This window comes from Aquarana catesbeiana, linkage group LG04, assembly GCF_042186555.1.
Source record: "Aquarana catesbeiana isolate 2022-GZ linkage group LG04, ASM4218655v1, whole genome shotgun sequence".
Lineage (NCBI taxonomy): Eukaryota > Metazoa > Chordata > Amphibia > Anura > Ranidae > Aquarana > Aquarana catesbeiana.
The window spans coordinates 44,783,525-44,797,878 of NC_133327.1; the positions used below are offsets into that span (position 1 = coordinate 44,783,525).

The 14,354-nt window shown below is 46.0% G+C and overlaps 1 non-coding gene across 1 annotated transcript; it reads left to right on the plus strand.

Annotated features, from left to right (window-relative positions):
* The first annotated feature begins 6,159 nt into the window (after positions 1-6,159).
* Positions 6,160-6,288, plus strand: LOC141141633 (small nucleolar RNA SNORA35). The gene has a single exon (XR_012244180.1). It is a non-coding gene; the product is annotated as a small nucleolar RNA SNORA35 (small nucleolar RNA).
* The last annotated feature ends 8,066 nt before the right edge of the window (positions 6,289-14,354 follow it).

The following is a 14,354-nucleotide window of genomic DNA, read 5'->3' on the forward strand; positions in this document are numbered from 1 at the left end:
GCATGCCATTGGTGCAGTGCAAGCAGCATGTGCATTGCACAATTTTGTTCGTGCTCGAGATGGGTACCTATTTGAGGACTCTTTGATGCATGACCTCGAAAATCCAACATGGATCAGAACCCATGGCAAGTACAGTGGGGAAAATGTACGCCAGGACTACTTTATGTCAGCAAATGGGCAGCTATCGAGGCAGCTCGATACAATAGGTTAAAATGCTGCACTCTGCTTCACATATTTGCATGGTGTCAATTTTCATTGGTAAAAATAAAAAATTTAATTTGATACTGTTCATGTGTCATTATTTTACAGGGTGTGTTGTGTACATATCGATCTTCCCATACCATATCCTCACTACAGATAACCTTAACCCTAATCTTAACCCTAACACTTTCCGTAACCCAAACCGGCTAACCCTGACATCTCCAGTCAGTGCATCAATAGACAAATACACATCAATAAGCAATATACTTACAATTGGGTTTATAGGTTCCAGGAGGTAAGCTGTACCGGTCATGGTACATGAGATGGATGATTTGCACCATAGTAAGCAATAGTAAGCAATAGAAGCAATGCAGACAGATATGACACCATATCACACCATAGTTGTCTTCAACTTCATGTACCGTATTTATCGGCGTATAACACGCACCCCAAGTTTAGGAGGGAATTTTAAGGAAAAAAAATTTTTAGGAGGAAAGTTTAAGGAAAAAAAACTTACATTAAAATGCCCATCAATGCAGCCTTATCTGTCCATCTGCAGCCTTTTCAGTGTCAGTGCAGCCTTGCCCCAGTGCAGTCTTGTCAGTGCAGCCTTGTCAGTGCAGCTTTGCCCCAGTGCAGCTTTGTTAGTGCAGGTTTACCCGTGCAGCTTTGCCCCAGTCCAGCCATGGGTAGATTCAAATATGGCGCCGAGACTGCAGGGCTTTGTCGGAGCCGAGATACACATACCCGTGAGCAGCGTGACTGTGAGCGGCGCCGAAAAAAGCCGAGAACACTCGGGTATGTGTATCTCGGCTCCGAAGTATCCCTGCAGTCTCGGCGCCATATTTGAATCTACCCACGGCTGTGTATGTTGACGGCGACCGCGGCAATTGCCGCGATCGCTCCGATGACACAAAATCGGCGGGGATCGGCCTATAACACGCAACCACGATTTTCCCCTGATTTTCAGGGGAAAAAAGTGCGCGTTATATGCTGATAAATACGGTAATTACATACTTTTTGAAACATTTTTGGGAAACAATCAAACTTCAAACATTGTAAAGAACCACATAACGAGGAGATAATACTCTGTCTCCTTCTTCATTTCTCTCACCCTTCATGTTTTCTCCCCCTCACTTGATCTCTTCCTTCAAGTCAAACTTAGTATGACCCTCTAACTTCCTCTGACTCTCTCACTTCCTCTGACTCTCTCACTTCCTCTGACTCTCTCACTTCCTCAGACCCTCTCACTTCCTCAGACCCTCTCACTTTCTCTGACCCTCTCACTTTCTCTGACCCTCTCACTTTCTCTGACCCTTTCACTTTCCCTGACTCTCTCACTTCCTCAGACCCTCTCACTTCCTCAGACCCTCTCACTTCCTCAGACCCTTTCACTTCCTCAGACCCTCTGACTTTCTCTGACCCTCTGACTTTCTCTGACCCTCTCACTTTCCCTGACCCTCTCACTTTCCCTGACTCTCTCACTTCCTCAGACCCTCTCACTTCCTCAGACCCTCTCACTTCCTCAGACCCTCTCACTTTCTCTGACCCTCTCACTTTCTCTGACCCTCTCACTTTCTCTGACCCTCTCACTTTTTCTGACCCTCTCACTTCCTCTGACCCTCCTACTTCTTATTTGTTTCTATACCTTTTATGGACATACTGGACATTTTCACTTTTCTTGTCCAAAAAGAAGCACCTAAACCTCCACCTCACTCTCATACTCTCTCTCTTCCTCCTCCTTTTTGTACATGTATCCCACTGCATAATCCACACGGACCTAAAAAGTTGGTATGGACCAAAAAAGTTTTACATTACATAAACAAATGCAACATGGTTAACAACATGAAAGAAGCTGTGCCGTTTAACAGGTAGGCATCTATAAATTCAAAAAAGTAGCAACACTCTTGCTCAGGCGCTGCTAGCCTCAAAGGTACAGGTGGGGATATCACTCTGGTGGTTCACTCGGGGGCCCATATTGCAAAATCGCACCACAGCCCTTTACATTTTGGTCAGAGGTGGGATAAATGAACTGAAATTGGTGGTCAGAGGTGGGATGCATGCCCTTACATTGGTGGTCCCCTCCCATCTCCCCTCCCAACCTAATCTTTTTTCAATATGTTTCCTAAGTTAACCCGTCAAGATATGAACAAATATCTGAATAAACTGTTCAAATTCTCTAATAACGTAAACAAATCCAATATAGATTAATAACATGAAAGTGGCAGTGCTGTTTAGGCATCTATAAATTTGTGAAATGTTGTAACACTCTGTTTCTCAGGCGTTGCTTGCCTGAAAGGTACAGGCGGGGATATCACTCTATCCGGTGGTTCACTCGAGGGCCCATATTGCATAATTGCACCACAGCCCTTTACATTTTGGTCAGAGGTGGGATACATGACCTTACATTTATGGTCAGTGGGATTGGTTGTCAGTGGGATAAATGCCCTTACATTGGTGGTCAGTGGGATTGCTGATCAGTAGGATGCATGCTCTTACATTTTGGTCAGAGGTGGGATACATGACCTGACATTGGTGGTCAGTGGGATTGTGGGTCAGTAGGATAACACTCTGTTTCTCAGGCGTTGCTTGCCTCAAAGGTACAGGCGGGGATATTACTCTATCCGGTGGTTCACTCGGGGGCCCATATTGCATAATCGCACCACAGTCTTTTACATTTTGATCAGAGGTGGGATACATGACCTCACATTGATGGTCAGTGGGATTGGTTGTCAGTGGGATAAATGCCTTTACATTGGTGGTCAGTGGGATTGCTGGTCAGTAGGATGCATGCCCTTAGATTTTGGTCAGAGGTGGGATACATGCTCTGACATTGGTGGTCAGAGGTGGGATGCAAATTAACTAAAAAATACAACACATAACGTAAACAAATCTAATATGGATTAACAACATGAAAGTGGCAGTGCCGTTCAACAGGTAGGCATCTATAAATTCAAATATGTTGTAAGACTCTGTTGCTCAGGCGTTGCTTGCCTCAAAGGCACAGGCGGGGATATCATGCAATCCGGTGGTTCATTCGGGGGCCCATACTGTGCATTTGTTGGAGGCACGATTGAATTAACTTCAAGTGATTGATTTCTATATGGATAAGGACTTGGAATGATTGGTTTGAGCTGTTTCATAGGTCTTGACACAGGTGGATAGTGGTTTGGCATGGATGGCATTTGATTGTAGAGCTGTGGTACTCTGCTTTGTTGTGGGAAATGGTGAGGAATTGAGTCGCGTGGTCTCAATTCCATTTCTCTTGTCATATCCGGGGTTCTAGTTGGAGGGGTCACTTGTCATTATGCCTGTGACCAGATGGAGATGTCACTTGCCACGCTGCCTGCCACCAGATGGAGATGTCACTTGCCACGCTGCCTGCCACCAGATGGGGATGTCACTTGCCACTATGCCTGCCACCAGATTGGGATGTCACTTGCCACGCTGCCTGCCACCAGATGGGGATGTCACTTGCCACTATGCCTGCCACCAAATGAAGATGTCACTTGCCATGCTGCCTGCCACCAGATGGGGATGTCACTTGCCACTATGCCTGCCATCAGATGGGGATGTCACTTGCCATGCTGCCTGCTAGCATCATGGAGAATGCCACAGTTACCTGGCTGCCACCCAAAAAATAGCAGTTTGGCATGAATTCAGTTACATGTAAATTCAATCTCCCCCCAGCATTGCAGAGTACTTGCAGCCAGGTACAACACTGTCAGCCTCTCCTCAGTGCAGGTACATTAGCTGCAGGTGAAACACAGGCACATGCGAGTGAGATGAGAGTGAGGGCGGGCGGTGAAAGATGACGTCACTCTCTCTCTTCTGGGTCACAGCTGCACCTCTGTGTAGCTTTTACGGCCCTGTAAGTAGGGAACAGCGGTGCGCACAATGAGAGATGTCATCTCTCTCCCCCGCTGCTGCACCGCTGACATTACTTGTCTCCTCCATGGCCCGGCAGCAGAGGCGCCGCGGCCCACAGGTTGGAGATCTACTCTTGATCTTTTCAAAAATGGTGCCGGGCAGTGCAATCACGCTACTGCGCATGCGCCGCCCGGCCGAGCTTTTCCAAGCCTGGCCGGCTTCGGAACGGCGCATGTGCAGTTGCATGGTCGACTCACGGCCATCTTTTCTACGGGCACCGGTGCCCCTAATGGACTTTAATGGGCAGCCTGAAAGGGGGGGCGGCCGCGAAAGCCGAGAAGTCGCTGCAGGAGCAGTGCCGCCCATGCACCACTGCAGCCCCGAGGCCTGGCCTCGGTGGCCTTGTGGGAAATCCGGCCCTGGGCATAGGGTCGCTTTGGGGCGGCACCAGACCCACTTCGTGCTTCACGCTCCAGTCTCTGGTGTCTTTGAAGTGTATCTTGAGGCTTCGCCACCTATTACGTATGAGTTCTTCTGTAATCAAATAAAACATTGGTGAGTGGGAACAATGCTCATTACACAGCTGGTCAGTGGGATGTGTGCCCTTACATTGGTCATCAGTGGGATACATGCTCTTACCTTGTTGGTCAGTGGGATACATGCCCTTATATTGGTGGTCAGTGGGATGCATGCCTTTACATGGGTGGTCAGTGGGATACATGGCCTTAAATTGGTGGTCAGAGGGATTGGTGGTCAGTGGGATGCATGGCCTTACATTGGTGGACAGAGGGATTGGTGGTCAGTGGGATGCATGCCCTTAAATGGGTGGTCAGAGGGATGCATGCCCTTACATTGGTGGTCAGTGGGATATATGGCTTTACATTGGTGGTCAAAGGGATCGGTGGTCAGTGGAATGCAAGCCCTTACATGGGTGGTCAGAGGGATGCATGCCCTTACATTGTTGGTCAGAGGGATTGGTGGTCAGAGGGATTGGTGGTCAGTGGGATGAATAAATATGTACTTACGTTTATGTTTGCAAACTTGTGGTGTGAAGGCTTCCTAGTCTGAATACAAAGTTTTACAAATTTCTTTCCAGCCTCTGCTCTTCTGGGCATTATTTTTATATTTAGGTATACGGCTGTCCCATATATATGGCCTGTCATGGACAAATCTGATGAGCTCCTCATTGTCGATGCTGTTCCGATGCCTGGGGGCCATCTTATCTGTTTGCATATGGACATGAGACAGGAAACAGGAAGTGAGGGGGCAGTACTGGGAGGAGGATCTAGAGGTGACGAATTCACACATATGTGAACCATCAATGCGATTCAAGATTGATTTACATTGATGTCTATGGAGACTAAATTCGCAACGCAGTAAACTCGCACAAGACCCTTTTTTTTTATCGCATCGCATTTGTAGAGGTTTCACAACGCATGAATGTGAACGACCGTCATTGAAAACAATGACTTTAGGGATGACATGGGAATTTAAAGTGTTTTTGACACATCGCATTCGTTATAAACTCGCATCAGTGTGAACCAGACCTTATTCAGAGTAAGGCCTAGCCATGTGCTAATGGTGACAGGAATCTAGAACTGGACAGTGTTAGGAAAGCAAGTGATCTCAAGTAGTGTGGGAGGAGGTGTGAAGTAGCAGAGACTATCAGTTTAGATTCAACCAACTTTATTTTCCATTTAAGAAGTATTCATCATTGGGCATCCCATGTCCCTTTTCCCCATCCAAGTTGAATCCCCTAATAAAAACAACAAATACAAGCAAGAGACTGTTCATTGACTGGAGACAGTGTGCCTAAAATGGATGTTTGACCAGCAGGGTGATGTGTGGCTGCTGAAACACACAGCGACCCCACGGGGGCACCGCTACATTATTATTTGTAAAAATTAAAAACATCTTTATCTGTAAATTACATAATCAAGTACTTCATTAGTGAAATAAGACTTTTTGTACACCTCCCCTGTTAATGTCTTCAACACCATATTGAAGTACAATTGAAACTGTTATTACACAACGCCATTTTGATATTTTTTTTTTACAATAACAGTTATGTTGAAAAAATAGCTAAGCCCGCACTGTCAAGTGTCTCCTTGGTCTTCCTCTGACTCTGGGGTCTCATTCCGGTGCCAGAAAAATCCCCTTCTTGCAGAAAGGCCGGACTCTGCTGTGGGCCGACCCTTCCGATAGCTGGGAACACCTACTAATGGCTAAATGCCTCTACTTCCATTTTCTACGCCCCAGTTTTGCCCCTATAAGGAGGAAGTAAACCCTGATTGGTTCATGCTGTAGAGACGTTGGCGCCCACGTGACTGGAGCCTGACATGCTGCACCCGTCCATTGTGTCTCTCTGAATATCACACACCTATGGGGGGGGGGTTTCATTGTTGCACTCGGCTCCATCGTGGTCAGCTAATGAAGTGATGTCCCAGACGATCTCTGATAGTGGTGTGTGTGCGCCTATATTATATTATTTTATTTTTTTTGTCCTTAATGACATTTCTGTAATATTTTACAAGGATTCTCAAATAAAAGAAAAGAAAATCAACAAAAAAAACAGCTAAGCAATAGACTCTACGGGGTTGATTTTCTAAATGCAAATACATACCTGCCAACTGTCCTGAATTTCCCGGGACATTCCCGGGATTTAGACCTTTGTCCTGGTCTTACCATTTCCTGTGGAATGTCCCGGATCTATATTGTGGGAGGGGGGTCTGTACTGAGGGAGGACTATGGGCGGAGGGGGGAAACGCCATATTTTTCCGCACCGGGTGACACCAACCCTAGTGACGCCATTGGTAACTGGGGACACCTGGTGTAAGGAGGGACTCTGCTGGGGACAGCTGATGTATGGAGGGACTCTGCTGGGGACAGCTGATGTCAGGAGGGACTCTACTGGGGACACCTAATATCAGGAGGGACTCTGCTGGGGACACCTGATGTAAGGAGGGACTCTGCTGGGGACACCTGATGTAAGGTGGGACTCTACTGGGAATGTCTGATGTAAGGATGGACTCTACTGAGGGCACCTGATGTAAGGACGGACTCTGCTAGGAATGCCTGATGGCATCTGGTGGCAGGCGATGTGGCAAGTGACATGCTCGGGGCTCCCACTGATTCTGCATTATGGTGAGTTGTCCTGGGGGGTCTGTACTCTTGGGGGGTCTGTACTCTTGGGGGGGTTTGTACAGATGGAGGGGGGTAAGTTGTCCTAGGGGGTCTGTACAGATGAGGGGGTGAGTTGTCCTGAGGGGTCTGTACAGATGGAGGGGGGTAAGTTGTCCTATGGGGCCTGTACAGATGGAGGGGGGGGTGTTGTCCTGGGGAGTCTGTACTCCTGGGGGGTCTGTACAGATGGAGGGGGGTGAGTTGTCCTGGGGGGGGTCTGTACTCTTGGGGGGTCTGTATAGATGGAGGGGGGGAGTTGTACTGGGGGGTCTGTACAGATGGGGGGTTGTCCTGGGGGGTCTATACTGATGGGGGTGGGAGTGGTTTGTCCAGGGGGGTCTGTACTGATGGAGGAGGGGCGTGGCTTATCCTGTGGGGGATCTATACTGATGGAGGGGGGTCTGCACTGAGGGAGGGGGTCCATACTGTGGGACGGAGGTCTGTACTAAGTGACAGGGATCTTTATTGTGGGAGGGGGGTCTGTACCGAGCCATGCTTTTCCGCACCGGGTGACACCAATCCTAGTGACACTATTGCTAACTGGGGACACCTGGTGTAAGGAGGGACTCTACTGGGGACAGCTGATGTATGGAGGGACTCTACTGGGGACAGCTGATGTATGGAGGGACTCTGCTGGGGACAGCTGATGTATGGAGGGACTCTGCTGAGGACAGCTGATGTATGGAGGGACTCTGCTGGGGACAGCTGATGTATGGAGGGACTCTGCTGGGGACAGCTGATGTATGGAGGGACTCTGCTGGGGACAGCTGATGTATGGAGGGACTCTGCTGGGGACAGCTGATGTATGGAGGGACTCTGCTGGGGATATCTGATGTATGGAGGGACTCTGCTGGGGACAGCTGATGTAAAGAGGGACTCTGCTGGGGACACCTGATGTCAGGAGGGACTCTGCTTGGGACACCTGATGTCAGGAGGGACTCTACTGGGGACACCTGATGTAAGGAGGGACTCTACTGGGGACACCTGATGTAAGGAGGGACTCTACTGGGGACACCTGATGTAAGGAGGGACTCTGCTGGGGACACCTGGTGTAAGGAGGGACTCTGCTGGGGACACCTGATGTAAGGAGGGACTCTGGTGGGGACACCTGATGTAAGGTGGGACTCTACTGGGAATGCCTGATGTAAGGATAGACTCTACTGGGGGCACCTGATGTAAGGACGGACTCTGCTGGGAATGCCTCATGGCAACTGGTGGCAGGCGATGTGGCAAGTGACATGCTTGGGGCTCCCACTGATTCTGCATTATGGTGAGTTGAACTATTTTGTTTTATATTACAATGTAATATAAGAAATAATGCGCTTTAATCATCCTGACACCATACCAACCATGGTGCCGAGATGATTGAAACGCCAATACCAGGTGTTTGGAGTATCTTTATCTGCTGATTGTTAAACTTTCTGTAATACACATTTTTCTATTGTGGTGTAGGATCTGGGCCTGCTGTCCCTCCATCCCTCTTTCTTTCTCTCTGCTTCCCTCCCGATATGTCTGTCTTTCTTTCTTTCTTTCTTTCTTTCTTTCTTTCTTTCTTTCTTTCTTTCTTTCTTCCTCCATCACTCATTCGTCTCAGACTTGAACCACACCCATTTAAGCCACGCCAGCCATTTAATTTAAACCATGCCCATTCCCCGCAATGTCCTTCCCACCATGTCACACTTACAAACACATGACCCACTCCCTAATTATAATAAGACCCCGACTACAGACACAAAAGTGTCCCTATAAATTTTTGGACAATGTTGGCAACTATGCAAATAGAATGTGCACTTTGCAAAGTGCAGCTCTGCTCTGCAAGTGCAGTTGTTCCAGAGTTTAGTAAATGAGGTAAAGTTTCACTTTGCAAGGACTATCCAATCGCATGCAAGGAAAATTTTGAAAAAACAGCATTTAGGCATGCACATGATTGGATGATGAAAGTCAGCGGATATTCTGCTCATTTACCAAACTCTGGAGCAACTGCTCTTGTAGAGTGTAGCTGTACTTTGGCAAGGGCACAGTCCATTTGTCTTTAGTAAATCAACCCCTACATAGGCGTGTGCAACCTATTGCATTAGGGTGTGTACCCCAAAGCTCAAACACACGTGTGTGTGTATAGTATGTGTGTGTGTGTGTGTGTGTGTCTATATATACATATACACATATATATATATATATATATATATATATATATATATATATATATATATATATATATATATATATATATATATAGACACACACACACACATGCTTATAAATAAATGTGAACAAACATTTTAAAATGTATCAAAACATTTTTAACACTCATCATTCATGTTAAGAAAATAAAGTGTTTTATTCATTTTTTTTAACTCATTAAAACATTTAATTGTTTACACTAGTGATTGCGGGGCAGTAAAACTCTGCAGTTGAGTCATTCTTTTACCACCCCTCATCCGACCTTTTAGCTGTAGAGGAAGCGGCTGGGCATGTTCACATGCCGCAGCTGCAATTATACACCTTTTTTGCTTTCAATAGGTCTAGCACTCACTGACTGTGACCCATTCAACTAAATGACAACACTCTGCAAGCGCCCCACAACCATGTGCAGTTCAAGGGGTTAAAGCAGGTGGTATGGAGGCGATGCAACACTTCTAAAATGCTCTATGAAGAGTGATTTTGTTTGCGGATCGCTCTTCAGAAATCAAAGCATTTGTGAATGTGCCCCTACATATGCCACAGTGCCCCCCTCAAATCTGAGTCCTCCTTTACATCAGAGTCCACAGCATTCCCCCTTACACCAGAGTCAATAGTGGTACATCTTATATTACAGTTCCCCCCTTAAATCAGGGTTGCCAGAGAGCCGCCCCTACATCAGAATCCCCAGAGTTCTCCTGAGTCCCAAGTCCCGGCGGGTCCCCCTCATCTCAGTTTGTTCAATTGTCGGCATTGCAGGGCGGAATCTGGGGGTCGGGGCACTTGGAGGTGGAGCAGGGAGGAGAAAGTTACTCCTCCTGATGGACAATGCCCAATACACCTCCATGTGTTTAAAAATTTTAATGAACAAAAACTGGTATAGGAAGATCACCAGAGATATTGTGGATAGATTCAATCAGGAATATCATTCGCTGGTCGAGTCAGCCTACAATAATAATGTCATTAACAAAACTATATGGGAGTACATCAGAGTAAAATTTCCGGTTGTACCAACCTTTTATTCCTTACCTAAAGTCCGTAAGGATAGTCTAAATCCGACAGGCAGACCCATAATATCGGGAAGGGCATCCATTAGCGAAAATGCGAGCTGTTTGATCGACGAATATTTGAAACCTCATGTCATAAGTTTACGTTCCTTCATAAAAAACACAATTAATTTCCTAAAGATTATTGAAAATCTTGTGGTGCCTGATAATGCTTACCTAGTCACCATTGATGTAGAAGCCCTCTACAGCTCTATCCCCCACTCTAGGGGATTGGTAGCTGTTAAATATGTTATTTATCATAGAGGGGATGGTGACTGGGCATACAGCAAATTTATTCTACTGCTATTAGAGTATATCTTGTACCACAACATTTTTACCTTCAATGGTTCCCACTTCCTCCAGGTACAGGGAGTAGCGATGGGGACTTGTTGTGCCCCATCCTACACTAACCTGTACCTGGGGGAGTGGGAAAATACGTTTCTCAATGATGAAACCTTATCGATACATACGGACCACTTTCTCATATGGTTCCGATATATCAATGACATTTTTACCATTTGGGACGGCCCTCTAGAACTTTTACATCAATGCCTCGACAACATGAATAGAAACCAGTTCAACCTTACCTTTACAATGTCATCTATAGTTGCAGTGAGATCCCCTTCTTGGATGTAATGATCTCAAGGAGTGAGGATGGTACACTTAGCAGTGGCCTTTTTCGGAAGGCCACTGCAGGTAATACTATATTACATGCTTCTAGTTTCCATCCACAGAGTTTAATAAAATCGATACCGTACAGCCAATATCTTAGGGTGAGAAGAAACTGTACCAATGATGCAACTTTTAAAGTTGAGGCAGATAAATTACGTGAAAGACTTCTTCTTAGAGGTTATTCACGTACATCTTTAAAAAAAGTTTATAGACAGGCCACAACCTATACTCGACACAAACTCATTTATTCACAAAAACATAAAAACCAAGACAATCCTCTTCGTATCATTACAAAGTATTGTAACCAACATGCAGAAGTGAGAAAAATTGTGTCGAAATTCTGGCACATTCTAACCATGGATCCCAACGTGGGTAGACTTCTTACCGAGAGTCCCCTCTTCACCTTCAGAAAAGCAACATCAGTGGCATTGTCAGAGAACCATTACAAACGCTCGTTCCCGTACGCCAGCCAGACGTGCGGCACGAATGTGTGAACCCCGGACCAGGCACGCACGTTAGTACTCTCATATGAACGAGTGCACGTCGGCGTGGACATGTCCGCAAGCCAACGAATCACAGCACAGGGCGCCCTATTTAAAGGATCAGCATACTAGTATCAGTGCTGGATTGTCTCAGCTAGTTCCTGTATCCTTGATTGCTGTTTGATTGAACCTTGATCCTGAAACCTTGGCCTTCCTGACTACTCTTTTGGATTATCCCTGCAACTCTGTTTACTTCTGCTTCCTGTACTGAACCCGGCTTGAACTTCTGACCACGGCTCTGTCTTCCGATCTTGTACCTCTCTGCCAGCCCATTACCAACCTCCGCTAGCCCCTGACTACGAACCTGCCTATCGATTGTGCACCTTCCTGCCAGCACGTTGCCGACTCCTGCTTGTTCCCAACCTTGCAAGTTCTCCTGTTGGACTTTCCTGAACCCATCCAGGATCAACATCTCACCAGCATCTCTAGGCTCCGGTGTTCCTGATCCTGCCAACAGGCACCTGCACCCTTCCGTTGCCCTAGCAGCCCTGTCTCCACCTCCAGGGGTGTTAGGACTGGAACTGTGCAAGAGGCCACCCTTGTCATTTCAGACTCCACAGTAAGGTACGTGACAGGCATCTAGATTAGTTAGGAGTGAATTTAAGGGGGATCATGAAGTTGAACATTGCAAGTACAAGGATACTTTTATGTGCGGGGCGTGTGGATACTGCAAATTCATGTATACCAACAGGAACCCCATCCTACCTGATGGCAGTACCTTCCGGCCGAAGCACTTCGCAAACTGTAAGACCAAAGGTGTTATATACATTCTCCGATGTGATTGTGGGTGTTTCTATGTCGCAAAGACGAAACTTGAGTTTTGGCACAGGGCATACTGACACATCCGGAGCATACAAACATGTGACCCTAACTTGCCACTGGGGAGACATACGACCTTAATACATCAAGGTGTCTTCCCAAAGATCAAGGTTCTAATCTTGGACCGGGTACACCCGAATCCGAGGGAGGGAGATTGGAACAAGAATCTCCTCCAACTCGAATTACGATGGATTTACATTTTGCGAGCTACCAAGCCCCCAGAGCTCAATGACGTGGTTAGTTTTAAGCCATTTCTGGAGGGCTTTGATTCTGGGGGCATGGAAAAATAGGACTATCAATTACTATCCATTTATCAGGTATAGGGATCCTGTCTCTGGTTCATATGTTTCTTTGATTTGTGATATCGTTCAGCTTTGATCACCATGTATTTTGTTCTTTCCCTCTTTTTTGATCTTGTCTGATTCTCCCTTTGGGGAAATATGTGAGTTCTGTATTTAATTGTATGTATGATATAATTACTGTATATCTAGCTTTTGGAGTGTTTCCCATTATTACCTGTTCCTTTAGTTTGGTCATAGTCTTTATGGCAGCTTCATGGGTGGCTTCTATGCATGTCATCCACTCACTCAAAGATTTACCATACTAGCATTATCTTTGCTGTCACGGGTCTAGTTCTTATATACAGATTAGGTTGGGGTGTTGGCATTAATGGCAGTCCCCCCCTTCTCTTTCCTGCCTTTCTAAACCATTTGGTAATAGTAATATTATGGAAAAACCTATGGCAGCCAAAGGAGCAAAAGAGGAAGTGGAGGATTGCATAGAGTAATCCCTCAACTTCCTCTACAGCAAGATGGAAAAACCTATGGTAGCCGGGAGGGGTAAAAAGTCAAATAATGCGAAGATGGAACAACAAAAGAGCTAAACAGCCCAGCCAGTTGGAAAGAATATAAATAATAAAAAACAGGGACCCAGGAGAAAACCAGCTGAGGTGGCGTTCACCCTTAGATAAACGCCTTGAGTGTCCATATGTTGCATCTAGCCCACAGCCAAAAACCTCCAACATCAAAAACCAAGATAAATATCCACGGAAAGTGGAATAAGGATTCATGGGGAAAAAATATATATATATTGTTCTCTTTCTTTTCTCCTTCCCTTCTCCTCTTTTCCCTTGTTATTATAATCTCAATTTTTAATAATAATGTGCCGTGAACAGTCAGACATACACAATTTCTTTTTTTTTTGCCTGTGAATCCTTATTCCACTTTTCCTGGATATTTATCTTGGAGTGAACGCCACCTCAGCTGGGCCAATGATGGGCTCTCATTGGCCCTGTGAGGCCCTTCTTCTGTCACACAGGCAGTATGGCCACCTTGACGACTTGCCTATAAGATCTGGTATGCTGTGCACAGGATGTTTTAATAATTTCTAACTTTTAATGTCATAGACTTGGATGCCTACAATATCTCCAGCGACCAAAGTTAGATCATGGCTGGGCTCTACAAGAATGGCCCAGTAGAGGGTGCCTTCCTTTTTGTATGAAGACTTCCCTACTTACAAAACTAGTAGGAGCCTGACATTCATGATCGCATTACATTTTGTCTTTATGTAGTTGAAGACAGCTTTTAGGATTGGCAGCCTGTACTTCTCTGCCTATTTGTTCTACTATGTCCTATGAGTGATTCTACACATGAGGATGTTATAAAGCAAAATAAGGCAAGTATGACTGAGTATTTTGTTTGCGGTAAATGAGGACAGAGCAGGGCCACAGAGGACAAATCCCATTATACTGCACTTGTGTTGGTAGGCCTGCACATAAACAAAATAGACACTTCAAATACATCAAACAAAACTTTTCTAGATCTGTATAGAGTAGGGAAGGTAT